Below are 27636 nucleotides of genomic sequence, written 5' to 3' on the forward strand. Positions count from 1 at the left end.
CCGCGCCGCCACCGCGCCGCCACCGCGGCCACCGCCGCCGCCCCTCCCCCGGCCCGCCCGCCTGCCCAGCGCCCGCGCGGAGCGGACGCGCCCGGCGCTGCCCGGTAAGAGCCCCCGCGGGCCCCGCGGCCCCACCTTCCCAGGACCCCCGGCCGGGCCGGGCGGCCGCGAGTTTGATTCCCGGCCCCGCCGCCGCGCGCCCCCGGCGCGTGTGTGCAGCAGGTCCCCGGCCTCCCTGTCCCCCGCGCAGCCCAGGCCCTGGCGCGGGGGGCGAGCGGGCATCGGGGAGCTGGGCGCCGGCTTCGAGGGGCCGCGTCGAGCGGGCGGGTGGCGCCAGTCTGGGCGGCGAGGCCTGGCAGAGCCCTACCGCCCCGACTCCCTTCGCAGGCCGCTCCCTCTTTTGTGTGGGCGCCCCTTCCCGCTTTGGTAGGGTCTGGGGACCCTGGGTGGGCAGCGACGGGCTACCGGGGCTGGGGTGCCTGCCGCTGGGGGCAGAGCTCCTTTTCGGGGGAGGGGAGGCTCGCTGCCTGCCCCCGCAGATGTCAGAGGTCTGCGCAGCCTCTCCGGGTCCCACCCGGTCCCCTGGGAGCTGCACCTCCCGCGGCGGCGGCGGCAAAGTTCTGAGCGCGCTGTCCCCGCCCCTGCTCCCCGCCCCTCGGGCTCGGTGGGCCCGGGCGCCGACCTCCGGGGGCCAGCGCTGGCCCTTATGCCTTCCTGCCTCTGGATTTTCTCCTTTGCTTTGTTACCTTACAACCAGTACGGTTTTACCCATTCCAATCCCACCCACCCTTTTCAAAAAGAGTTTTATTTCCAGGAAACTTAGACTGAAATTAAAAGAGCTTTAAAGGGATTTGTGTTAGGGGTGGGGTGTAGATTTTGGTGAGTGGATGGTGAGGCGGTCACCTGGAGTTAGGAATAAGCTGTCCCGGAGATGAAACTAGCTGTCAAGGACCCTCCATCGCACCCCTTACCCCACCCTCAGAGGCAGGGGCGGGGCGTCGCCGAGCAAGGGACCTGGGCCATCAGGTTGGGCGCTTGGCACCCTGCCCAGGAGAAAGGGCGAGGGGAGATAGTCTTTTGGGGAGCAGGCTTCCCACTCTCTGGTAGAGCTGGGCATCTGCTGGCATTCTGCAGGGAGATGGACTCTTGTGGGCTGAGTGTCGGCTTCGGCCCTGTCTGTGCTGGGGGTGCTTGTAATCCGGACCTCGGCTTCCGTGGAGAGATGTGTCTGGAGGATCCAGACACTGCTAGGAGAAGCCTAGCTCACACCTGCCAGGGCTTTGGGTTTGTCTTCCATGCTCTGCAGGGAATAGGAGTCGTGCTGAAGACCTGGGTATAGATCGTGAACAGAAGGGACCCTGGGCTGCCAGGATGGGCCCAGGGGTGGTGATGGGCACTTGGAGTCCCAGGTGAGAGCCATGTCCCCTTTGAGAATCTATGAGATTGGTAACCCCTCCTCCCTTGGAACCATGAACAGGGAGTGCAGTGTTTTATCTGTTAACAAAAGCCCCACGAGGGGCTCTCGCAGACCTAGTTGAGGAGGCTAGAAGTTCAATTCAGGGCACTAGGGGAGGGCTTTTACTCTGTTGGCTCGGGAGCAACCTTGTCTTTTCCCTTTCTGCTTTCTGATTCCTTGGTATCTGTCTTACCCCAGCGTTCTTCTGCTGTCTTGTTTAATCTCTTTTTAGATTTCAAACAAGATTGGTTGGCACAAGGGCCACACGCTACCACATCTGCATCATAGCAAAGACAGCCCATCTCCAGTGGGATTTTCGCTATAGGCAGAGCGGTCAGGATTGACAGCATTCATTTTTAGAGGACATGAACCCTAACATCTCACCTTTTGCCCCCCACCCCCATGTCCCTTCCACATGCAAAACACATTGGCCGCGACCTCTCGTCCCAAGTGTCTCAAGTCAACTCCAAGTCCGGAACCTCGGCTTCTTCTGAGTCAGCTCCATTAAGTATTGGTGAGACTAGGCGTATTCCATCTTGCAGCAAGGTTGCTCTTTGTGACCCTGCGAAGTCAAGCATACAAGGTATCTATCACCAGAGTTCAGTGGCGAAACAGCCGCAAGGTAGACATTTTCAACGCAAAAGTAAGTCCCCAACCAGGTAGAACAAGTTGCATTGGCTCTCCAAGCCTGAAAAGAATCCTGTTTCCTGAGGCCATCTGGGCAATGGCCCCACCCCCCACGGTCTTCTACATACCCTGTGGATTCTGGAGAGAGACCCTTTGGGATGGCCTTCAGCTCCTCTTTCTAGGTCCTCAGTGATGGTAACTCGGTTCCTTGTGCTGTAGGTGGTCCCCTTGTCCTGGTTCATCTGCGTGACCACCCCATGCCCCTAACAGGTCCGATTCTTCTATCCCTAGGGCATGGAAGCCCTTCCCCCAGAGCTCTGGGCATAGGCTCTATCCCTCTGGTCTACCCTAATGGCAACCCCACCCTCTGGGCCCCATGAAGATCGACTCTGAAATCTGCGAGGCTGTGACCCCAGTCTTTGAGGTCCGGGAAACTGAAGCCCTACCCTTTGAAACTGAGAAGTCCCGGCCTCCTGGGCTCCTCCCAGCAGCTCCATTGATCTCTGAGCGAGCGGCTCCAGGGAGGTCTCTTTCCACTCCTTGGAGAACAACAGATGTAGCTCTTGTGGCCTGCTTGCCTGCCTGGAGAAGCCCAAGAGGCAGCCAGCTCTCCTTTCATTCTGCCTCTGCCCCCTTCAGCAGCGGATGGGCTTTCTGTTGCAGTGGTTGATTAGATTCACCAGGCTTAATCTCTTTAATGGAACATGGTCTAGCCACGTCTCTGGTGAAAACCCTTAAGAGCAGTGTCCTTAGTTTGTACCATAGATTTTTCCAGATCTTTAAGTTTTGTATGCATTCAGCACAGTTCATTTTTTCCCTTATATATTTACTGTAAGGGACCAGGAGAAATCGTGCCACGCCTTTAAGACCCTGCTTAGAAATCTCACCAGCCAGATATCCAAGTTCATCACTTACAAGTTCTACCTGCCACCAAGCATTTGAGCATACTTCAGACAAGTTCTTTGCCACTGCACAAAAAGCATTGCCCTTCTTCCACTGTCCACTGCACGCTCATCATTTTCTCTCGAAGCTTATCCGGAAGCACATTTGACGCCCACATTTCTAGCAACTCTGTTGCTGGTGCCATCGGGATCCCCTAAGATAATGGGGTCTTTCTCTATAGCTGTCTTCACTTCCTCTGAGCTCTCACCAGAATTACCTTTGATGCATAATACTACCAAAAGTCATTAAAAGGCAATTTAGGCTTTTGCTGGTAGGTAAAATGCTCCGGCCTCTACTCATTCCTCAGTAGGACCATAATCACAGGATTTTATGACACACTTATTTTTGGAAGAAATAATTCAACCCATAAAATGCAAGACCATAGTTTCTAGTCAATATTAATGGTTAATATGCCCTCTTGGAACTGGGAGTGCCATGCTCAGAGTCTGTGGTTCAGCATGGGCTGTTCAGAACAGCTATTTCGGTAACAAGTCAGGACTACGTCCAGGGTGTCAGGAGCAGACCTTTCGGAGAAGAAGCATCTTCTCTTAACCTTCTGGGTCAGCTTTGGGCTTGTGGCCATGTTATTGCTAGGTGCAGACTTCTCGTAGAAGGTTCTGGGCACTTGGAAGGGCTGGTTGAATTCAAGGTAAATGAGAGTAGTAAGATGAGGCATGAAAGAGAGAAAAACAAAAAGCTGGGACATGGATTTTGTGGTGTCTCAGGTAGATGTGAGAGCCTGGCCCTTGGAGAGCCCCGTTCACGGATGGAGCAATGAGGCTGAGATGGGAGACATGTTTCTGTGAAGACTGTGTTAAAGATGTTCTTCCTTTTAAGGCAGTCTTGGGGTAGAATTGTCAAGTGACCAGGTGCCGTGGCACGGTTGGGGTAAGTGTGTGGCTGCTAACTGAAAGGTTGGTAGTTCCCAACCACCCAGCGGCAGGTTCTTTCTCCCGCAGAGTTGCTGTGAGTTGGAATTGCCTCGGTGACTGTGAGTTTGGTTTGGTTTAAGGGTCCTGGTCTTGTAGCTTCTTTACATCCCTTTAGGCTTTAAAAGGCAGGTGGTGGCCCGAGTGAGGAGCTGTCACCACCCCCCAGTGCAGCCCCCTGGAGGCCTGGTCTGACTCAGAGCTCTGGGCTTCCGTGTCGTTGTGGTGGGTCTGTGCTTGGTGGAGAGCTGGTAGAACCTTTACTAGAGACTGTCATCCGGGACGTCTGTGCTCGATACTGAGAAGCCCTCCAGTGAGCTGTGACTTCTGAGTGTTTGCTGCTTTTTTTAACTAGCCAGCGTGGCCAGTGCTGATGGAAGCACTCACAGATGTTTCTTCCTTCAGGGTTGCCCACACTTGCTCTGCCTTGATGGATGCAATAAGGAACATGGCTGGGAGGGGCGTTGGGCCTCAGGAGCAGGCAGCTGGTGCTCAGACAGAGGCCATCTCTGCCTCTGACTATGCAAGGTGACCTAGCGAGCACACACCTCTGTGTCACACACTGGCACTTACAATGACGGGAAGGGAGAGCCGTACGGGGCGCTGGGGATGCTGTGGACCCTGGTTGCTGACTCGGGACTGGGAAGTCGTCTGAAAGGGCTCTGGGGCAGCAACTAAGGGACCATTGTCCTCAGTGGCCAGGACTTGTCTGTTTGCTGGGGCCCTGCCAATGCCAGGTTAGATGCTGTGCTTGCTTCTCTCCTCCTCTCTGCTTCCAGCCAGCCCCCCAAAGCCCCTCCGCACAATAGAATGAACTGAAAGTGCATCTATTGTTCTTATCTTTAAAGCCTGTCACAAATGACAAATATGCTAACTGCTGATAAGCGTAAAATGTGACCGATTCTATGTAAGAGCCTGGCGGGACTTTGAGGACTGACAGGTGGAATAGGAAATTTCACTCCCAGTGTTCTAACCAGTCCTTGGAAGACAATCCAGCCCTTTTGTGCCCGTCTCTATCACAGCCTAGGGGCTAGGAGGATGGGGGTTGAAGTCAGAACCCCAGCTCCCTGTGATATAAGTCATTTAATCTTTCAGTGCCTCCGTTTCTTCAGAAGAGGTTAAAGACCATGCATATGTGTTAGAAATAGAGTCCATTTTTCCTGAGAACAAGCTGGCTGCCATCAGGTTGAGATTGACTTGAGGTGTGCACTGGATGGCTGGTTTCTGGGGGAAGTGGATAGCCAGACCTTTCTTCCAAGGCACCTCTGGGTGAACTCCAACCCCCAGCCTCTGGTTAGCAGCCAAGGGTGTTAACCACGTCCCCCACCAGGGGCCCCCTTTTCCTCTGGAGCAGTGGTTCTCAACCCTTCCTCATGCCGCTGCCCTTTCATACAGTTCCTCATGTTGTGGGGACCCACAACCACAGCATGATTTTCATTGCTGCTTCATCACTGCCATTTTGCTACTGTGTGTGATGAATCGGGTGACCCCTGTGAAAGGGTCATTCGACCCCCCAAAGGGGTCTCAACCCCAGGTTGAGAACCGTCTCCTCCTCTTCGTCATCATCACTTTATTATTCCTACACAAGGATACTGAGGGCCAAGGCTCGTCATGGTCAGGCAACCCTCTGACGAACGCTGCAGAGGCTGCAAAAAGCCTGCAGGTGAGTGGGTGAAAGGTTGGGCTGGGAACGAGCTACAAGTCTGTGGTTCCTCTCAGAGCCCCCAGGGAGCACTTCTGCTGTCACTCCGGGTTCCCACGGACTTGGCCGGGGCTGGGTTTGGTTTGGGGTCGAGGCTGAGGCTGCCTCTGGGTGGCGTAGAAAAGGGAAGGGTTAAGACTCATGGGTTGTGAGCAGAGGGGACTGCATGAGTAGGAGGGGGCGAAATGTCGATAGAGTGGCAGCTCTGTAGACCTGGGGGCGACTGACCCAGCGTTTGCAGCCCTGCTATTGGGGAACCCACTGAGTGCCCCTCTCTTTGGAGAATTTGCCCTACAACCCCGGGGCCGAAGCAGGGAGAGCGAGTCCATGAGACTGTTGGTGCTAACGGTGGTCCCTGGCGGAGCATGGGTGGGGGCGCTGTGATCAGAAGTGACTCAATGGAAGTGAACTTGGTTGGAGAGAAAAGAGCCTAACGAGGGTGTCTCGGGCAGACCCAGTAGCCAGGCCAGAGTGTATACTGTTAGGGCCGGCGGTTCCTGGGGAGAAATAGGGGTGAACAATCATAACCCCAGCACTCCCTGAGCCCTTGCTTTGGGTCAGGCCTCCTTCTAAGAGGTTTGCGTGGGCCACTCCATTGAGTCCTCACCAGACCCCATGAGATTTATATCCAATTTTCAGATGAGGAGACAGACATAAGAGACATTCAAGGTTAACGAACTTGCCCAAGCTCACATGGCTGGGAAGTGGCAGGGCCAGGATTTGAACTTGGGAAGGGTGGCTGCAGACCTCCCACCTAGAGGTACCCTCCAGGAGACCTTACTGACCCATAGCTGGTAGAGCGGCATGGGGACTACGCTGGTAGGGTGGCCAGTGCAGAGTCCAGGCCTCTCGGGGATAGATCTGCAAGGCTCCAGCTCAGCAAAGTCAGCTGAGCACCACTGGCCAAGTTCTGGCCCAGAATACAGGCATCACTAGGGTGTGGTTCTGCCCTCAAGATGCCCATGGTCCAGTAGGGGCACAGGCACAGTGGCTGAGAACTTGTGTTGCCTTGGCAGGTGCTGTGAGAAAACAAAGCTCTGCAGAAGGGTGCACGTTGCCAGTCAGAAGAAGAGTTGAGGCAGGGTGGCTGCCTGGAGGAGGAGACATGGGGACTACTTGAGGACAAAAGTGCCTACATCTCCGGGATTTTGGTGGTCTGGCCTTTGGATGAGCCTAGTGGCCAGTGAGTGGACATCAGAGGAGGGAGGGTCAGGTGTCCAGGGGGAAACAAGAATGGTGCACTGTGATGAGCTTTCCTGGTGCTGTTGTGGTTCTTAATAGCCAAGAATCACTGTTCCCCCGTAATGCCTGCAGTGAACATGCTGAAGGAAAAATAAAATTATCTTAAGAGTTACTGCTCAGAGAGGGGTAGGGGGAGGGCAGTGGTGTTAACAAACCCAGGGACAAGGGAACAACAAGTGATCCAAATCAGTGGTGAGGAGGGTGTAGGAGGCCTGGTAGGGAGTGATCAAGGGTAATGTAACCAAGAGGAATTACTGAAACCCAGATGAAGACTGAGCATGATAGTGGGGCAGGAGGAAAGTCAAAGGAAATAGAGGAAAGTCTTGGAGGTAAAGGGCATTTTTAGGGGTCTAAATAAAGACATGTACATATGTAAATATATTTATACATGGGGATGGGGAAATAGATCTATGTGCAGATATTTATAGGTTTAGTATTAAGGTAGCAGAAGGACACTGGGCCTTCACTCAAGTACTCCCTCAATGCAAGAATACTTTCTTCTATTAAATTGGCATTCTTTTTTTAAAAAAACAATTTATTAGGGGCTCATACAACTCTTATCACAGTCCATACATATTCATACATCAATTGTATAAAACACATCTGTACATTCTTTGCCCTAATCATTTTCTTTTTTTTCTCCTCTTTTCTTTTTTTACATCTTATTAGGGACTCATACAACTCTTATCACAATCCATACATATACATACATCAATTGTATAAAGCACATCCATACATTCCCTGCCACAATTATTCTCAAAGCATTTGCTCTCCACTTAAGCCCTTTGCATCAGGTCCTCTTTTTTTTTTCCCTCCCTCCCCGCTCCCCCCTCCCTCATGTGCCCTTGGTAATTTATGCATCATTATTTTGTCATATCTTGCCCTATCCGGAGTCTCCCTCCCCCCCTTCTCTGCTGTCCCTCTCCCAGGGAGGAGGTCACATGTGGATCCTTGTAATCAGTTCCCCCCTTCCAACCCACTCACCCTCCACTCTCCCAGCATCGCCCCTCACACCCTTGGTCCTGAAGGTATCATCCACCCTGGATTCCCTGTGCCTCCAGCCCTCATATGTACCAGTGTATAACCTCTGCCCTATCCAGCCCTGCAAGGTAGAATTCGGATCATGGTAGTTGGGGGGGAGGAAGCATCCAGGATCTGGGGGAAGCTGTGTTCTTCATCGGTACTACCTCGCACCCTAATTAACCCATCTCCTCTCCTAAACCCCTCTATGAGGGGATCTCCATTGACCAACACTTGGGCCTTGGGTCTCCACTCTGCACTTCCCCCTTGATTCAATACGGTGTATATATATATATACACACACACACATACATATATATACACATACACACATATATCTTTTTTTTTTGCATGATGCCTTATACCTGGTCCCTTTGGCACCTTGTGATCGCACTGGCCGGTGTGCTTCTTTGCTTCTGAGCTAGATGGCCGCTTGTTCACCTTAAATTGGCATTCTATGATGCTCACCCTCCCAACACAACCGCTGAAGACAAAGCCGATGAATAAGCAAATGTGATGAAGAAAGCTGATGGTGCCTGCTATCAAAAGATATAGTGTCTGAAGTCTTAAAAGCTTGAAGGTAAACAAGTGGCCATCTAACTCAGAAGCAACAAAGCCCCTATGGAAGAAGCACATCGGCCTGTATGATCACAAGGTGCCTAAGGGATCAGTTATCAGGCATCAAAGAACAAAAAATCATATCATCATGTGCTCACGATCGCTGAAGACAAATGGGTGCATAAGCAAATGTGGCGAAGAAAGCTGATGAGTCCCGCTATCAAAAGATATAGCTTCTGGGGTCTTAAAGGTTTCAAGGTAAACAAGCGGCCATCTAGCTCAGAAGCAACAAAGCCCACATGGAAGAACACACCAACCTGTGTGATCATGAGGTGTCCAAGGGATCAGGTATGAGGTATCATCAGAACAAAAAATCATATCATAGTGAATGAGGAGGGAGTGCGAAGTGGAGACCCAAGCCCATTTGTAGGCCACTGGACATTCCCTTACAGAAGGGTCTTGGGGAGGAGACAAGCCAGTGAGGATGCGATGTAGCAACAATGAAACATACAACTTTCCTCTAGTTCCTAAATGCTTCCTCCTTCCCCACACTATCATGATCTGAATCCTACCTAGCAAATCTGACTAGATCAGAGGATGTACACTGGTACAGATAGGAACTGGAAACACAGGGAATCCAGGGCAGATGATCCCTTCAGGACAAGTGGTGAGAGTGGTGATACTGGGAGGGTGGGTTGGAAAGGGGGAACTGATTACAAAGATCTACATGTGACCTCCTCCATGGGGGATGGACAACAGAAACGTGGGTGAAGGGAGACGTCGGACAGGGCAAGATATGACAAAATAATAATTTATAAATTATCAAGGGTTCATGGAGGGGGATCAGGGAGGGAGGGGGAAAATGAGGAGCTGATGCCAGGGGCTTAGGTAGAGAGCAAATGTTTTGAGAATGATGAGGGCAATGAGTGTACAGATGTACTTTACACAATTGATGTATGCATGGATTGCGATAAGAGTTGTATGAGCCCCTAATAAAATGATTATTTAAAAAAAAAAAAAGAGCTACTTCTCAGAACGCAGTGATTCACTCCAGACTCTCTGTCCTGGCACCAGAGGCAGAGGAATTCAGAGAGAGGAGGGAGGGAGGGAGGCTCGGGGAAGGCATGAGGAAAGCCTTCCAGAAAGGATGTGAGATGGAGGAACAAGTGACTCATGCGCGTGGAGGGGAATGGCCTCCCCTGAAGGTCTCGGGAACAAGTTTCCTTTGTCAGTGTGGTTTCAGGGATTTCGTCTGGGGACAGGAAGATGAAGTGGCGGGCCCAGAAGCTCTTGCCAGCTCAGTGATCGGAGGGGATAAGAGGAGCTGGCATTTTTGAACCAGACTGTTGACCCGATTGAAGAATGCCCAGTGAGATTGGCCTGCGCGTCCAGTAATCAGGCCCAAACTGAGTGCGGAAAACCAGGTCTGCCCAGCAGCAGGGGCTGTCCCCTTGCCTTGCCCTGAGCCAGAGGGCATGCTGCCAGGGGTAACCCCCAGCCCTGCAGAGGGAGCGGCAGGAGACCAGGAAGCAGTTGACTGCTTGTCCCTACGTGGGAAACACCAGCTTCCACCCTTGAGACCTCTCTGAGAATGGCCTTCTAGTAGATCTTCTTACTAGCCCTGCTGGCCTGGCGCCTAGAACTTCACACACACATACACGCCGAGCCTTCAGTAAACTTGGTTGGGCGAATAAGGAAACATCCGTTAATCCACAAGCTGTTTCTCTGAGATGCACTTGCTGGAGCAGAGCACTGACGTTTCAGATTGTGTATTTTCTCAGTCGAGCCACCTCTGGCCCCCGAATGTGTGCTGGGGCTGAGGGGAAGATGAACCAACTCCAGGGTAGGATCTTTCGAGGGCTGAGGCTGTGTTTGCTTATGATGACTTTTGATTTTGTGTGTATGTGTTTCCTCTTCACGTTAGCACAAAGTCAGGGCTGCGTTTTCATTTTCTTTACATTTAAAAACAGTGTTTTTGGGAATTGAGTGCAGGTTGACAGAGCAAATCCGTTTCCCCTTCCACCGTTCATACACGTTTTGCTTCATCTCATTGGTTGCAGTCCTGACCACGTAACATCACTGATTGCACTTCTTCCCTGCTTCCAACCCTCCTTTCCCCTGGTCCTTCTGAACGTTGCCCTTCAGTGCATGCCTCCCTTTTGATATCAGGGTGATTGATTATGCTAAGGTGTATACGGCTCGTTAGTGTTACTGCTCCCCTTGGAGACTTGTCTATTACTTACGTGGAATTTAAGTCATGGAGGTGAATTCATTTCCAGATCTGATTGGTGAATAAGGACCACTGTCTCTGGGGTTACACCAGTCTCTTTCCAACTAGTAAACCCGGTCTTTTTTTTATGATTTTGAGTTTTATTCTACATTTCTCTCCTCCTCTACCTAGGACTTTCTAATGTGACTCCTTTCAGAGCGGTTGGCAGTGGTAGCTGGGCACTGTCTAGTTCTTCCGGTCTCAGGGTCTGGAGACGTAAGTTCATACGGTTCATTAGTCCATTGGATTAATCACTTACATGTCTCTGATTGTCATCGCTTTTCTCTCAGGGAAAGGTCGATAGTTACGCCTTAGGTTGCCAATCTAGAGCTTTTAACACATCTGTTGCTACTCATCAAACTAGGAAAACAGAACATTATCAGGGGGACGAACTCTTATATTAATTGACCTCGATGTCCGCTAAGATAATGGTCCTATTCCCCCAGCCTGATGGCTCATTTCCTCAAGGTGTTTGCCGTACTTCCTCCAGGTGCCTGAGACGTTTCATCACTTTGCCCCGTTATGCTCCAGCACATTCATATCTACTTGCAGCAAAGGCAGATGCCCAGGTGTCAGTATCCTCTGCCAAACCTGCCCACATTCGTGGGGATATTCCCACTCTGCCTCCCACACCTACTCAGCTTGTAGATCACTATCATCGCAGGACTGTGTTTATAACCGTACTTGTCTCTCTTGCCTTTAACTTTTGGCTTCCTCCCTGTCTCTCCCCTGCCCCTAACCTGCCTCTTATTGTGCGATGCTCTTCCCCTGCGCCCAAGTGAGCATGTGTCTGCCCTCTGGCCAGTAACTCACTCTTTCTTCCCTTCCCCTTCCTGGTAACCAGCAAGGAAGGTTTATTTTCATGGACATTGGACCTCTACTCAAGTACTCCCTCAACGCTAGAACACTTTGTTCTCTTAAACTGGCATTCCATGAGGCTCACCTTCCCGACATGATCGCTGAAGACAAATACATGCGTAAGCAAATATGGTGAAGAAAGCTCATGGTGCCCGGCTATAAAAAATTATAGCATCTGGGGTCTTAAAGGCTTGAAGATAAACAAGCGGCCATCTAGCTCAGAAGCATCAAAGCCCACATGGAAGAAGTACACCAGCCTGTGTGATCATGAGACGTCAATGGGATCAGGTATCAGGCATCAAAGAACAAAAAGTCAAATAATTGTGAATGAGGGGAAGCATGGAGTGGAGGCCCAAAGCCCATCTGTAGGTAACTGGACATTCCCTTACAGAAGGGTCACAGGGAGGAGACGAGCCAGTCAGGGTGCAGTGTAGCACCGATGAAACATACAACTTTCCTCTAGTTCTTTAATGCTTCCCCCCACCACTATCATGATCCCAATTCTACTTTACAAATCTGGCTAGACTAGAGGATGTACACTGGTACAGATAAGAGCTGGAAACAACAGGAATCCAGGACAGATAAGCCCCGCAGGACCAATAATGAGAGTAGCTATACCAGAGGGTAAGGGGAAGGTGGGGGAGAAAGAGGAAACTGATCATAAGGATCTACATATGCCCCCCTCCCTGGGGGACGGACAATAGAGAAGTGGGTGAAGGAAGACATCGGACAGTATAAGACATGACAAAATATTAATAATTTATAAATTATCAAGTGTTCATGAGGTGGGGGCGGGGAGAGAGGGGACAAACTGAGGAGCTGATACCAAGGGCTCAAGTAGAAAGCAAATGTTTTGAGAATGATGATGGCAACAAATGTACAAATGTGCTTGACACAATGGATGGATGTCTGGATTGTGATAAGACCTGTACAGCCCCCAATAAAATGATTTTTTGAAAAGAAAGAGAATAAACTAATTTTTTAAAAAAGGTTTCTTTTCATTTGAAAACTTTCCCTTAATGTTTTACAATAATAATACTCACTGCCATCAAGTGGATTCTGACCCAGAGAGACCCTGGAGGGCAGGGTAGAACTTCCCCTGTGGGTTTCGGAGATGGTCACTCTTTCCTGGGAGTAGCAAACTTCATCTTTGCCCCGAGGAGCCCCTCGGGGATTTGAACTGCTGACCTGGTGCTTAGCAACCCAATGCATGACCACCACGCCACAGGGCTCCACTTTTTTTTTTTTAAACTGCAGTATTTAATGAGAAGTATAACACATTTTATGAAACAAGAAAATACTGCAATCACAGTTCCATCTAAATTTGTATACTTCTGGACAGAAATATTATTACACAGGCTTGGAATACCCTGTTACACAGATAAACTTTTTTTTTAAATTTTAACAATTTATTAGGGCTCATACAATTCTTATCACAGTTCATACATATACATACATCAATTGTATAAAGCACATCTGTACAGTCCCTGCCCTAATCATTTTTTCTCCTCTTTTCTTTTTTTACATTTTATTAGGGACCCATACAACTCTTATCACCATCCATACATATACATACATCAATTGTATAAAGCACATCCATACATTCCCTGCCACAATCATTCTCAAAGCATTTGCTCTCCACTTAAGCCCCTTGCATCAGGTCCTCTTTTTTTCCCCCTCCCTCCCCTTTCCCCCCTCCCTCATGTGTCCTTGGTAATTTATACCTCGTTATTTTGTCATATCTTGCCCTATCAGGAGTCTCCCTTCCCCCCTTCTCTGCTGTCCCTCTCCCAGGGAAGAGGTCACATGTGGATCCTTGCAATCAGTTCCCCCCTTCCAACACACTCACCCTCCACTCTCCCAGCATCGTCCCTCACACCCTTGGTCCTGAAGGTATCATCCACCCTGGATTCCCTGTACCTCCAGCCCTCATATGCACCAGTGTACAGCCTCTGTCCTATCCAGGCCTGCAAGGTAGAATTCGGATCATGGTAGTTGGGGGGAGGAAGCATCCAGGATCTGGGGGAAAGCTATGTTCTTCATCGATACTACCTCGCACCCTAATTAACCCATCTCCTCTCCTAAACGCCTCTATGAGGGGCTCTCCATTGGCCGACACTTGGGCCTTGGGTCTCCACTCTGCACTTCCCCCTTCATTTAATATGGTATATATATGCATATACATATACACATATATACACACACTTATATCGTTGTTGTTTTTTTTGCATGATGCCTTATACCTGGTCCCTTGGCACCTCGTGATCGCACTGGCCGGTGTGCTTCTTCCATGTGGGCTTTTTTGCTTCTGAGCTAGATGGCCGCTTGTTCACCTTCAAGCCTTTAAGACCCCAGACACTATCTCTTTTGATAGCCGGGCACCATCAGCTTTCTTCACCACATTTGCTTATGCACCCATTTGTCTTCAGCGATCCTATCATGGAGGTGTGCAGTCAATGATAAGATTTTTTGTTCTTTGATGCCTGGTAACTGATCCCCCTGGGACCACTCGATCACTTCCATGTGGACTTTGTTGCTTCTGAGCTAGATGGCCGCTTGTTTATCTTCAAGCCTTTAAGACCCCAGTCACTATCTCTTTTGATAGCCGGGCACCATCAGCTTTCTTCACCACATTTACTTGTTCACCCACTTTGGCTCCAGCCGTTGTGTCGGGAGAGTGAGGGCTCCACTTTTACAACCGTGATCTCATAGGCTAACTGGCCTTTCGTGATGGACTAATTCCACTCAGAATAATGCTCTGCACGCCCGTCCATGGGAGGAGGTGTTTGCAGAGTGTTTGTGTGCATGGCCCGCCGTGGGTTGAGCCTTTCTTCCATGTAGGGGTCTCCACCTTTTGTGCTATTGCCGCAGCGCTGCAGCGGGCATGGGTGTGTGTCTCGCTCCTCACTGTGAGGCTCTTACTGCACTAGGACATGGACCAGGCAGAGGGCTGGCCGGGTCACGAGGTGTTTCCGATGTTGTTGAGGCAGCAGTGTCTTTCCGCTGTAGGGAAGACAGGGAGTTATCACCAAGTCCAGACTGCGTCCAGGGAGATGGCTGCAGAGACCGCGGAAGAGAATAAGGCAATCTGATGAGGAAAGAGCCACGTATGAGCTGAGGCCCGACAATGAGTTTAAAAGGCCGGATGGTGAACTTCTGGTTACCGGGGTGACCTTGAATTGACGTGTGTAAATTAAAGAGGAGCAGCACCCAGTGGGAAACCTGCTGGCTAGCACTACCGCTGCCTGCGTCTTCCCCTGCCCCTGACATTCACTGTTCATTTAGGCAGCACCTGGCTATGGGGGTGCAGGGGGACCCGCAAAGGCGGACGTGGAGCTCTGTTGAGGAGAGGATGCCCTGTGGTCATGAGGGGTGATCATTGTAGGAGATAATTTCACTTTACTCACGTCTCAGATTGGTTTTGGTTTCAGGCTGTACCAGGAGCTGGGAGCAGACCACCTAGAGAGAGGGCTAGCAGGGCGTTTCTGCCAGCCAGCCTCTCGGGGTGGTCGCTGACAAGGCGGCTTTACTGAGAACCCACAGCAGGGGAGACTACAGAGAGGAATGCAGGAAGGTGGCGACTGGATGTTCACAGGTCTGGACCGCTGATGAGGGAGGGCGTGTGTGAAGCCACCACCAGATGTGCACCGGGCACCCCCAGCTGTGCAGCTACAGCATCCATGCGGGGGGGGGGGGCCACCGTTGACTGGCAGGAGGTGGCTTTCCCACAAGTAGAGGTGTCAGCAGGCCTCGGTCCTACAGGTCCTTAAGGTCAGCCCCTGTGGTGCACCTTTTCTTGCAGGAGACCGTCTTGTTCTTTCAAGTCAAGATTACAAAGTTTTCGAGCCGATAATTAAGGACTTTCAAACCCTTGCATGTTGGTGCGCCCAGTAAAAACCATAAGCTTGTCATTTCCCCTGAGACGGTGTGGGCAGTCGGGCCCCTTCACAGGGCATCATTTCCCTAGCAGATCAGCACTTGTTCCTCTCCTGCCCGGGCGGCTGAGGTGCCACTCTGGCCCCGCAGCTCTGGAGCACGGAGGCAACTCGTGTCTCAGCATCACCGGTTCGTGCTATTTGGAAGAGAGAGCGCGGAACACTGAATCTTAAAGGCGGAAAGGATTTGAAGAGGACTCTGTGAACTCCGGTTGTTAAGCACCGTTGGGAAGCCGTGTGGTATGTGGGTGTGAACCAATCTGCGCATGGCTGCTGGCTCCTGGGGTTGGTGACGCGAGCTCTCTGAGTCTTATTGTCCCAGTCCATCCAATGGGCACCAGATTAGTGCCCACCCCATGGTGGCTAATGTAGTCAAATGCATTCATGTTTATTCATTAAGCCCTCAGTGCAATGCTTGGTATACTGTAAGTGCCTGATAAATGTCTGCTGCTGCTGTTATTGGCTATTCTTATTTTTCTCCCTCTACAGACGTCCGTCTAGGAGCCCTGGTGGCTAGGGTTTACACATCAGGCGTCTAACTGCAGGGTCAGCAGTGTGAGACCATCAGCCGCTCCTCGGCAGAAAGGCGGGGCTTTCTACTCCCATAAAGATTTACAGTCTGGAACACATACACACACAACAGAAATAGTGGGTGAAGGGAGACAGTGGACAATGGAAGATATGAAAATAATAATTTATAATTTATCAAGGGCTCATTAGGGTGAGAGGGTGAGGGAGGGATGGAAAAAAGAGGAGCCAATACCAAGGGCTCAAATAGAAAGAAAATGTTTTGCAAATGATGATGGTAACATGTATAAATGGGCTTGATTCAATTGATGCATGCATTGTTATAAGAGCTGCAAGAGTCCCAGTAGAATTATTTATAAATTAAAAAGAAGAGTTGCCATCTCAGAAACCCTCGGGGGGCAGGTCTCCCCTGTCCTCTGGGGCACTGTGTGTCGGCATTGACTCGATGGCAGTGAGCCTGTTGATTTGCTTTTCACAAAATTCTAGGAGTTGCTCCGCGGGAGGAAGAAGAGCTGTCCGCTCTGTGAGGGTCTGTGGCCTCTGAAAGTCTGTAGGTGGCACAGGGTTGCTATGAGTCTGGATCGCCGGGCGGCAGTGGGGTTGGGTTTTGTGGTTCTGTAGAGTCCCATAGCTCGTTGAGGTGGAGCCGAGAGGAGAGTGCAAACGTCTGCAGATTCCAAGCTTGCTCCACCACGGCCATAAGGTGATCTCATCCCCGTCGTGAAATACGTGAAGAACGTGGAGGAAAGTCCCTGTGCACAAGTTTCCTAATGAATATTCATAGTAGAACTCCGAGAAGGGGGCTAACCCATTAATCACACAGAGCCAGACTTTAGGCACGAGGGCATATGGTTGCTTCATTCTTTTCTGCACATAGATATTTTTGCCAGTGTTTCGAAGTCCCCTAAGCCAGATTGGCTGCCTCTGCTGGAAACGCTGGGCTGTTTTTAGACGCTTTACTGTTGATACGTTCTTTCAAATTGGAAACATCCATTTAGATGGGTTGTTAGACTTTGCAGTATAAAGGGAATGTTTCTGTAGCCCGCCTGCTATGTGTCAGGCGTGAAGACGGTGCAGATGCTTTTTAAAACGTGGTCTTGGCAGAAGTCCACATACATCAGACCATGCACCGCACCCATGCACCGCTCCCCCGGCTGGTCCTGGCCCTCTGGCAACCACTGGCACAGCCTGGGAGCCCCCAGGGGCGATGTTCCAATCAGAAGGATGGTTGAGACCAGCGGGCACCTTGGCCTTGCAGGAGTCTTTTGACACCTCTGACCCGGTGGCCCTCGGGTGGTCTTAGGCTGCTCGGGTGTATTTTATTGGGACAAGCAAACCTTGAGATGCTGGCGCTCTCTGGGGTTACAGAATGACATCTGTCTGTCTGGGATGCTCATTCCCGGGACTTCTCAGCTGTCCATGCCTGAGGGAGAGGGGCGTGTGAACTGGATGAGTGTGTGACGTGGAGCCTGAGACTGGTGTTCCAGCCCCTGGTGCTGCCACAAGCAGTCTGGGCCGTCCCGAGCAGGCCCGTGAACTTCGGAAGTCGTCCTTTGCTTGGGTCGTGCGCATAAGCACTCGACTGTCAGCCAACACACTGGCCTGCTCCAACCCTACCCAGAGGTGCCTCGGAAGACGGGCCTGGGAATCTGCTTCCAAAGGTCATGGCCTTGAAACCCTGCCGGGCAAGGATCCTGCTCTGCACCCACAGGGTCCCTGCGAATCAGAATTGAGTCGATGGCAATCTGTGAAGGAGCTGGCAGTCAGGTTCCTTACCACCCAGGAAAGGGGGGTGGGTGGCGCGGGGACTTAGCACTCAGCTGCTAACAGAAAGGCCCGCAGTGGGAATGCTCCGGTTGCTTCCTGGGGAGATGTGCAGCCCTGGAAACCCTGCAGGGCAGTTCCCCTCTGCCCGACTGGGGTGCTATGAGTTGGACCCCACCTGACAGCAGGGGTCAGGGGTAGCCGGCACAGGGTTGTGGTGATGGCCGAAGACTAACACGCAACAAGAAGAAGAAGACGCAGTCGCCATCAGCTTGTCGAATGGGTTCGAATCATGGCAGCCCCGAGTGTGTTCCCGTAGAATGAAGCCCCTAGAGGGGTCAGTGGGGTTTTTTAAAGACATAGGTCTGCTGGTGGGTGCCTGGCTGGGCTCAGACCTGGAAGATCACCCCTACTGCTCCTGTTTGTGGCCCCAGGTAGTTAGACACCTTTCAGTTAGCAGTCAAGCCCGTCGGCCCTTTGTGCCAGCCGGGGACTCTTGAATGATAGAGGCCGCTGGAGGCTGAGTGCAGAGTGCATGCTGGGCGTGGAGTCTTAACACAGCCAACCCCCCTGAGGTGGCATTCTCTCCCCTTTGCCTGTGGGAAGGCTGGCGGCCCAGTACGTCGGTTTGAGGAGCTGCTGAGTGGGCAGAGTGTGTTTACTGGCAAGCCTCTGAGCAGTGCCCCGTGTGGTTCTTCTTTGTTGCGCCTCTCATTGGACGAGCTGAGCGAGGCGGAAGCTGAGCCTGGAGGCAGATTAAGTGTACGGATCACAGCGTTGGAAAGAATGAGGAGGCTCTTGGAGCATCTGAGGTCTGTTGGGGTGGGGAGGGCGGGTTACAGGGAAACAGCTGTTGCTAGGTTTGGGACGGTGCTGAGACCTCCAGGCAGGGACAGAGGAGGGCCACTGGGGGGTGGGTTTCACTGGCAGCCGGTGCACTGAGGAGCTCCAGGTTTCTTACCTCCTCTCCTTTTGGAAGCTGCCTGTATGTAAACCCGAGTCAGCCCCTGGCTCGAGCAGTCTGAGCCGCTGAGAAAATGGCCCAGGGGTTTCAGGCCACGAGGCGCGAGAATCAAGGCGAGAGGGGGGTAATTTTCGTGGAATCCCTCTTTGCTGATTGCCTTTCTTCTAAGTGCCCATGGGGAGACAGGCCAGTGCGTGGCTGTGTGCCAGCGGGGAGAGGCTTGGGAACGTGGGTGACTTTGCTGTTTTCTTCTGAGTTGACAATGAATCACCCTCTGAGTGTCCCCTGGGACAGGAAAAAGCCAGGGAGCGCAATGGCATTTGATGGCAGCCAGAAGCCTTCCCTCCGTGCCATCTGCCGGGTGGGCACCGGGCCTGGCACCTAGAACCTCGGATGTTCGTACCAAGGGTGAGGTCCCCTCAAGGGTTCTGCAGCCATCTACCACCACCATCCTCATCAGGTGATGGTCGATGGTCGTCAGGCCTTGAAGATAAATGAATAAGGGGTATGAGGTAAGGGTCATTAAAAACAACAACAAAGCCCACTGGGGTGATCCCTTTGAAGCCATTTAACATAAAAACCCATCACATGGTTCTAACCCACTCACTCACCGCCATCGAATTGATTCCAACTTGGACTCTATAGGGTGGAGCTGCCCCGGCGGGTTTCTGAGACTGTAGCTCTTTATGGGAGTAGAAAGCCTCATCTTTGTCCTGTGGAGCAGCTGGTGGTTTCAAACTGTTGACCTTGTGCTTAAGAGCACCATGCTTAGCCGCCGCGTTAAGAACCCGTAGTTTCTGTCTACCTCTGCTGACCGCGCTGAGTGGGATGGAGATAGGAAGCCCCAGATAGAGGGAGCCAACTGCACAATGAAGTTCAAGATCATCCCAAAGGCGAGGCTTTCTGGTCTGATGGAGATGGATGGAGCTCCCGCCACTCAAGGCCTAGAGCAAATCTTCACCTGGTGTCGGGACTGTGAGCTCAGTGCCACGAACCAAAATGTGCACGGATTGTTGAATGGAAAGCCAGTTAGCTCACTCTGTAAACTTTCACCCAATTCACAGTAAAAATTTAAAACAGACCTCCCAAACAAGGAACAAGCAAAATCACTGTTGGCCATCAGGAAGATGAATGGCCGTGTCTTACCACCCCACCCCCCTCAAAAGGTAGCAGAACCCCTCTCGCCGTCTGGGGGGGGGTTATCTCTTCTGGCACTCCAGGTGTGGGCCCCCCAGCCCTCTCCGCAAGCTGCCCTGCCCATTCCTGAGTGGCCAGGAGCCCCTCTTTCTGACCTCTCTGTAGATCGGTGACCATGCTGTGGAGGGAGGGGTCCCAGGAGCACTCCCTCAGACCTGCCCCTGGGAGCCCAGGCTCTTTGTTCTTTTCCTGAAATTTCTTTCTGTGAATCCGGGGAAGGTTTGTTGAAGAGGTCATCCATTTTCCGTTCAACCACTCCCACTCCTTGCTGTCCCTCCGTGTCATCCCCAGTCCTGCTTCCCCCCTGCACTTCCCGTTTCCTTCCTTCCACCTTTTCCAGCCCTTCCAGCCTGCTGGGAAATTCTTCCTTTCACAAATGCTCCCTTTTTGCATTTTAAATGGCTAATTATATGGAGGCATGTTCACCTCATTAGTGTTATTTATGGTTCCCTTTATAAACCTCTCTGTTGTTTGGCTAAAATCTGTGGTGAACTCAGGAGCCTTGGTGCCACTGTTGGGTAAGTGCTGGCCTGCTGACTCTGCAGTCAGCAGTTCAAAACCACTAGCTGCTTCTGGGAGGAAGATGGGACCAGCTGCTCTCGGAAAGATTTATGGCCTGCACTGGACACCCCCTTACAGAAGGGTCTCGGGGAGGAGATGAGCCAGTCAGGGTGCAGTGTAGCAAGGATGAAACATACAACTTTCCTCTAGTTCCTAAATGCTTCCTCCTCCACACCCCCACTATCATGATCCCAATTCTACCTTGCAAGTCTGTCTAGACCAGAGGATGTGCACTGGTACAGATAGGAACTGGAAACACAGGGAATCCAGGGTGGATGATCCCTTCAGGACCAGTGGGGAGAGTGACGATACTGGGAGGGTGGAGGAAAGGTGGGCCGGAAAGGAGGGCATGATTACAAGGATGGATCTACATGTGACCTCCTCCCTGGGGGATGGACAACAGAAGAGTGGGTGAGGGGAGGGACAGGGCAAGATATGACAAAATAATAATTTATTATTATTCATGAGGGAGGGGGAAGCGGGGAGGGAGGAGAAAAATGAGGAGCTGATGCCAGGGGCTTAGGTAGAGAGCAAATGTTTTGAGAATGATGAGGGTAATGAATGTACAAATGTGCTTTACACAATTGATGGATGTATGGATTGTGATAAGAGTTGTAGGAGCCCCTAATAAAACGATTAAAAAAAAAGATTTACGGCCTGGGTGGCAGTGGGCTGGGATGTTTGTGTTTGTGGTGAATTCAATTCCAAACGATCAGGGTGACTTGAAGGGTCTTGGTCTCCAGGAGATTCTGCTAGGCTCTGTGTGGCCAGTCAGCCCGGACTCCGTCATGATTTTGAGTTTTGTCTCAGTTTCCTATTCTACGCCGTCACCTTCTCATGTGATCCCTCTCAGCGCACAACGCAGTTGGTGGTGGCAGGTGGGCAGCATCCAGTCCTGTTCTTCTCAGCGTCAGGGAGGCTGTAGTTGGCGTGGGCCATTGGGCCATGGGGCCAGTCACCTCCCCGAGTATTTGATTTTCTTCACTCGTTGTTCCCTCTGGACCCGGAGAAACCGATACTTGTGCCTTATTTATAGGTCGTTGGCCTTTCAGGAGCTTTGAAGTCACACCAAATTAGAAAGCAGGTCATTGTCTTTGTACATCATGCTATGCCGGTTGACCTGTGGTGTCCCCCAAGACTAGGACCCCAAGCCTCCATGCCCAGCAAGGCGCCTGGCTATGCTGCGGCATCTCCATCACGTGGCCCCGGTGTGACAGTCTGCATCTTGGCCTGTGCCTAGATTGACAGTGTCTCCATGGGAGCCCTTTCCCAGGGCGACTGGCGGCCTTCCTCAGGCAGGCGGTTAGTCTCCATTGGCCTGAGTTTCCTTCCTGCCCCTGGCGATTCCCCCTCCCCTGCCAGCTGCCAACAGCAGCTATTGCAAAATGCTCCCACTGGTAAGAGAACATACTCCAGGCTCAGCATTTGGTTTTCCATTATCAAAAAGTGTGGTGTGAAATACATTACATTAAAAAAAATACATTACGTAGAATTTGCCATTTTCACCATGTTTAAATGTGCAGCTCAGTGGCATTAATTTCCTTCGCCGTGTTGTGTAGCTGCCACCACTCCCGCTTCCCAAAATTTGTTCATTTTCCTGTGCCAAGCATTTTATGTACGTAATTCCAAGTTAGTCTTGATTCCAACCCTCTGAGTCAGGGGTTACGTTTTTTTCCACATCTGAGAACAGGCTGAGAACTGAGGCGTAAAGTAGCTTTGGGTAAGATGATTATGCAGTTGGATGTTTTAAAATATTTTGTTTATTTTATTTTTTGTGTAATTTTTCAAACGCCACAAAGGCAAAAAGACCATAGAGTAAATTCACACGTAGAGCCAGGGAGCTCCTCTGGAAACGAAGCTCTTGTGGCATGGAGCAGACACCTTTGCGAGTCCAGCAGACCTGTAATGTGAACAATTAGCAGGTGCCCTTCTTCCAGGGCACACAGCTTGCTAAGCAGCGTTTAGGCTGGATTCCAGCCCCATTGGTCCTTTTAGAGGGGTACTTGGTGCAGGGAACAACCTGCCCAACGGTCCATGGTAGCCCTGCCTGCCTAACTGCCCAACTTCTCCGCTAGCTTCCGGCACCAGGAGGACACTGCAACCAGACGCCAGGACCTGACAGCGGCGGTTTCTCCGTGGTCCTGAGCTGGGGGGACTGGGGAAGAGAAGCTTAGTCATTGGAGTTTGGGGGATGGGATCAGGTGAGCAGCAGGGTGCTTCCCCAAGGAGGTCCTTTTGCTGTCAAGGAGAGTGAAGGCCACAGAGATCTTGGTGTGAGCGTTTACAGGACACGTTAGTTCCTGTTCAACGATTTGCACACTTGGTTTTGTGACAGTCGTTGCCACTCCCTCAGTGTACCAGCACCACTCCTGCCACCTCCTCACTGAGCTCCCCATGCCTCCTCTCCTGCCTGCTGAGTATTTGGGGGTCTGGGGGTCGGGGAATGGACACAAATGCTGCCTTTTTGGTTTGTATGGTTAGTTGGTCTGAGGAGCACATTCCTGATAGAAGTTCCCGTTCACATGCCAGGTCTGTTGTTTGTCTGAAAGGTGATCTTGGGGGTTCCACATTTGAAGGGTGTCTAAGGACCAGAGTTTCAGGGCTTCTTCCAGTCCGTGTCAGACCGGTAAACCTCACCTTTTTGGTGATCTTGAATTTGGGTCTACATTTTCTCCTGTGCTCTGTCTACGACTTTATGCTGTCATCACCATCGAAGCAGTCGGTGGTGGTAGCGGGGCACCATCTAGTTCTTCTGGTCTCGGGCAAGTGGAGGCTTGTGGTTTGTACTGTCTGTCGACCCTTAGGACTAATTGTTGCCTTGAACCTTTGTTCTGGAAGAACTCAATCATTATAGCCCTGCTGACTTCTTGATGCCTGCTCCCCTCCGTTCCAGGGAAGGAAAGCGTTTATCAGCAGGCGCCAGGCTGGCAGGAGGACAGCTGGTAGAACCCAGCATGGGAAAGCTGGTATGAACTTGGCTTGGCTGTTCCTCTCCTTGAATCCCCAGGACAAGCCATCTCTGCCTCCTGGGGGCTTAGTTCTGCCCAAGGCTCAGTTTCACCAGGATTCAGGTGGGAGGTCCTGCTTTCACACCTGTAAAACTGTCCCCTGGAGCTTCTTAAGCTTGAGTTGTTTTGTCTTTCAAACTACTTTGTCCTGGAACCTTCTGCAGCATTTGCTCTCAGTGCTCCCAACACACCTGTTAAGCAAATGCACGCAGAGCGGCAGCATCCTGCCCCTGCCGTGGGAGCAGGTCAGACCGTGTGCTTGCAGAGAGGAGAGGCCAGACTGACCACACGGTATTATTATGCTGCCCTCATCAAATCCTGACGCCTCTGAGCCCGACACAATCGAGGTTTCTGGCTTTTACTCAGGTACAGTTCGGCGTGGGCTAGGCCACCCCCCTGTGGCTTTGGGAGACACCATCTAGATGACGGAGACTTAAAGTCACCTTGACAGGAGAAGAGAGAGGTGCTGGCAGCATCCCGGCTTTAACTGTGATTTTGGCAAGGAACAGACACCTGGTACTTGAAGGCTCACATTTCATTTGCCAGAACTAATCTCATGGCCCAACCTGACTGCAAGGGAGACTGGGAGGTGTGGAGGTGCCAAGTTGGACTTGATGAGCAATCAGGAGCCCGGGTGAGTCTGGGTGGACTAGAGAAACATCTAGGGAGACTCATGTGTATAAGACACGGCTTTACATACAGGGTAATTGTACATTAACAAAACATCCCAGTCCTGATCACGCCCATACATTCAATATTAGCCCATACGTCTGATACCAATCTATAAAGTCCTCTTCAGACTCACGAAACACATGCAATGACACCAGATGCAGGATGATCACAGGCCAGTGGGTGGGAAGTCTGATGGATCCGGTGGCAGTGGAAGCATCTCAGAGCTGGCAGGAGTTTCCATGTGGCTCATTCAGCCCAGGGCACTAGTGTAGCTCCACGTGTCCTGTCAGCTGCAATGTCTCCCTGGGAGTGTCTCCTGCCTCCAGTGAGCTCTTTTCTTTATCTCCTAGGCGGCTCTAAATGAGATCACCCAGCTACGATCTGATTGGCAGGCTAAACTTCAGCCCTTTACTCTTAAACCTCAAATTGACAACAGCATATGTAACTGCCACAGAGCCCCTGGTGGCACGGCCTGTAAGGCCCACGGCTTGATCCCTTGCATGCACCCAGAGGTGCCTCAGAAGAAAGGCCTGGCAATCTCCCTCCCAAATGTCACAACCTTGAGACCCCTCTGAGTGTACTTTGCTTTTTAACGTGTGGGGTCATCACTGTCATTTGATAGCAACGGGCTTTTGTTTGTTTCCCCTTTTGATCTTCACCGAATTCGAGTTCCAAAGGGGAGGATTTTATTTTGTCCCAACTTTGAGTCCATTGGAGAGGCTGTAGCTGACTCAGTTATGCATGCTATATATATTTTCATACGATCCACCTATTTAAATAGCATGCACACTCCTATAACATGCATAATCCATGAGGAGGCTGAGGGGTTTGCAAAATAACTCTTTATTTGCATAAGAATGCAGTGTATCAGAATCACCTGGGGATCTTGTTAGCTGTAGATTCTGATTCCTTTTATCTGGGGTGGAAAGACCACTTCCCCCAGGGGGTTGAGCTGGAATAAACCGGTTTGAAGTCCTGCAGGAAATGCAGCTGGCTTCTCAGTGCCTGGATCCAGGCAGCTGCTCTCAGTGTCTCTGCTCAGGACACCTGCAGCACGGGGCTGCAGCGGTGGCCCCAGGCCAGGAGACAACGTCCACCCTTCAGCTCCAACTGCCCCAGTCCTCATTCCAGGAGCCATCAGAGCCGGATGAGTGATTTCCAGCCGCGATTCAGACTCTCGGGCAGAGATTCGGAGTGGTTTCTTTGGGTGAGCCATCTTCCACTGTCCAGGTCAGCGGTGGCCAGGGGGACAAAGACACACAGGGGATTTCAGAAAGTTTGTGGAACAACGGGGTTTTCCAGGAACTTTTGCAGTCCACCACAATGGCCCGTGACCTGTGCCCTCCCTGTGAATAGGGGCGCGGGAGTCCTCAGGAGAGGACAGCCTCAGCAAACCATAGCCAAATTCACTGCCATCGAGTCCTCTCCGACTCACGGCGACCCTGTGTGACAGAGTAGAAGTGTCTCTGAGACCACCGTTCTTGATGGAACCTATAGGAAGCCCCATCTTTCTCCTGCCTGGCCTGGGCAGACGCCGCACGCTTCGCTGCTTCCACGATGGCAGAGTTGAGCGGAGAAGGTGTGTAGTGAAGTTTGGGAACTATGAGGTGCTGCCCCACAGTGTGAGCTGACAGGATGTGATAGGGGTGGTACGGGGCTCCTCCTCAGGAACTGGGGAGACCGCACTGGCCTGAAGGGAGCTGGGCACTATAATCACAGTGTACGGGAGAATTTACTAGCAGCCCTGGTGGAGGCAGGGGAGCTGATTCTGGAAGGCTGTGGAGCAGAGAGGCAGCGTAGCTGGCAGGACCAGCGCAGGGCATTGTTAGAGGCTAACGGACCATAACATTCTGCATGAGAATAAGCTTGCATCGGGTGTCTCCTACCTGCAGGCAGTGGGTGCTTCTGCCGCCAAGCGGAACGGCTGTTGGTTTGGATCGAGAGAGTGCACGCAGTTCCTTGTCCTGACACTTGGGAGCTTTCTCTGAGTCCGTTCTGACCCACAGCAACCATCTCAGAACACAACACGGTTCTCGCCCGCCTGTAGGCTTGCCCCTGGGGGAAGCGGAACAGATTCCTGACAGCACTGGGCGAGTGACCAACCCCGGGCCACACCACCTCTCCTCTCCCTGTCCCCACCTGCTAATGGGCCACATCAGCTGGGGCGTCCCCAGCCTGCTGAACCTTGGGGCGTGCTCTCACAGAACCCCGGAGCAGAGGCTCCTCACCTTCATTTCTGCACAAGGGGCTTGGGAGGCCGTTACAGTTCTGGACCTGAAACCTGGGCTTCGGTTTGGGATTAAAATGCTTCCTGTTTTATAACTGTAGGTCCCTGCAAGTTAAAAAATAGATGAAGAAGGCCTTCTGACCATAGAGCAATTTGAGGGCTGAATTATTTAGGGAATCTGCTCCCCCTTGTTTCATCACAGGGGGTGGGGGGTGAAGAGACGAGCAATGCGGAGGTGTGTGAGTGGTGTGTGGATTCACATTCAAGCGCTTGTGGATTTAAGAGACGGTCTCCTTCGGAAGCCTTTGTCCTTTGGCCAGGCTTGGCGGTGGGTTTCTGCAGCAGGCCAGCCTGCAGAGTTCAGGCAGTAGGGGCCCAGAAGAGGACCCCTCTCTGCCCTCCCTGTAGGGCAGAGGTCTCCCCCTCCCCGCCCCCCCCCCCTACTGCTTGGCTGCAGGGATAATAAATTACATAAATAAGTCATCGCCATCAGCAGCCTGAGGTGGCGGCGGCGGAGACAGGTCAGCGCCTGGGCAGGCGGGTGTGGACCTGGCAGTGGAGCGTCTGCCCCAGCCCCGAGAGCAGGGCTGGGAGGTGGCCGGCCTTCTCCCGGGAGCCCCAGAGGGAGAGGCGGACTCTTCTCTTCCATTCCCTCCAGGACGATGTTTGCACGCAGGGGTTTCCTTGGCAGAAAAGCAGCACTTCCAGCAGCTGTGGGGGGCCTGCGCAGGGAGGGTTTTTCAGTGGTGGGGTTTCCTACAAGGGGGTTGGGATGGTGGACGCTGGGGCCTGTTCAGGGCGAAGCCTTGTGCGGCAGACTAGCCTGCCAGGGTGGACCGTGGCCATGGAAACCTCTGCCCGCAGCCCAGTGTAAACACACTTTCAAAGGGGGCCTTGTTCCCCTGGGGGCCCTGCAGTGGAGCCTGCTGGGGCTTTTCAAATGGGGGAGGGGACTGAGGACAGTGGGGATGGGGTGGGATGGTTTGTGAGGAAATGTCCCGCCTGGTCCCCCCCTCCCTTGGGCTCCAAGCGTGTTTCCTGGAGGCCCCGTTTCTAAAGCTGCTTCTGGGGAATGAAAAGAGGGATAAGTACCAGGATGCCTTCGGTTTCTTGGCAACTGTGTGTGTGTGTGTGTGTGTGAGTGTGTGTGTGTGAGTGTGTGTGTGTGAGTGTGTGT

General features: G+C 52.0%; 1 protein-coding gene across 2 annotated transcripts in view; it reads left to right on the top strand.

Moving 5' to 3' along the window:
- Positions 1 to 27636, top strand: part of CUEDC1 (CUE domain containing 1) — a 95011-nt gene continuing 67375 nt past the window's right edge. The window contains exon 1 of one of the 2 annotated variants that reach the window (XM_075561549.1): positions 1 to 104. The gene's annotated coding sequence lies outside the window, so the exon portion shown is untranslated. Of the gene's footprint in view, positions 105 to 18622; positions 18643 to 27636 lie in introns of those variants that run through there. The other variant, XM_075561550.1, reaches the window with a different exon arrangement.

Source organism: Tenrec ecaudatus, chromosome 10 (genome assembly GCF_050624435.1).
Source record: "Tenrec ecaudatus isolate mTenEca1 chromosome 10, mTenEca1.hap1, whole genome shotgun sequence".
Classification (NCBI taxonomy): domain Eukaryota; kingdom Metazoa; phylum Chordata; class Mammalia; order Afrosoricida; family Tenrecidae; genus Tenrec; species Tenrec ecaudatus.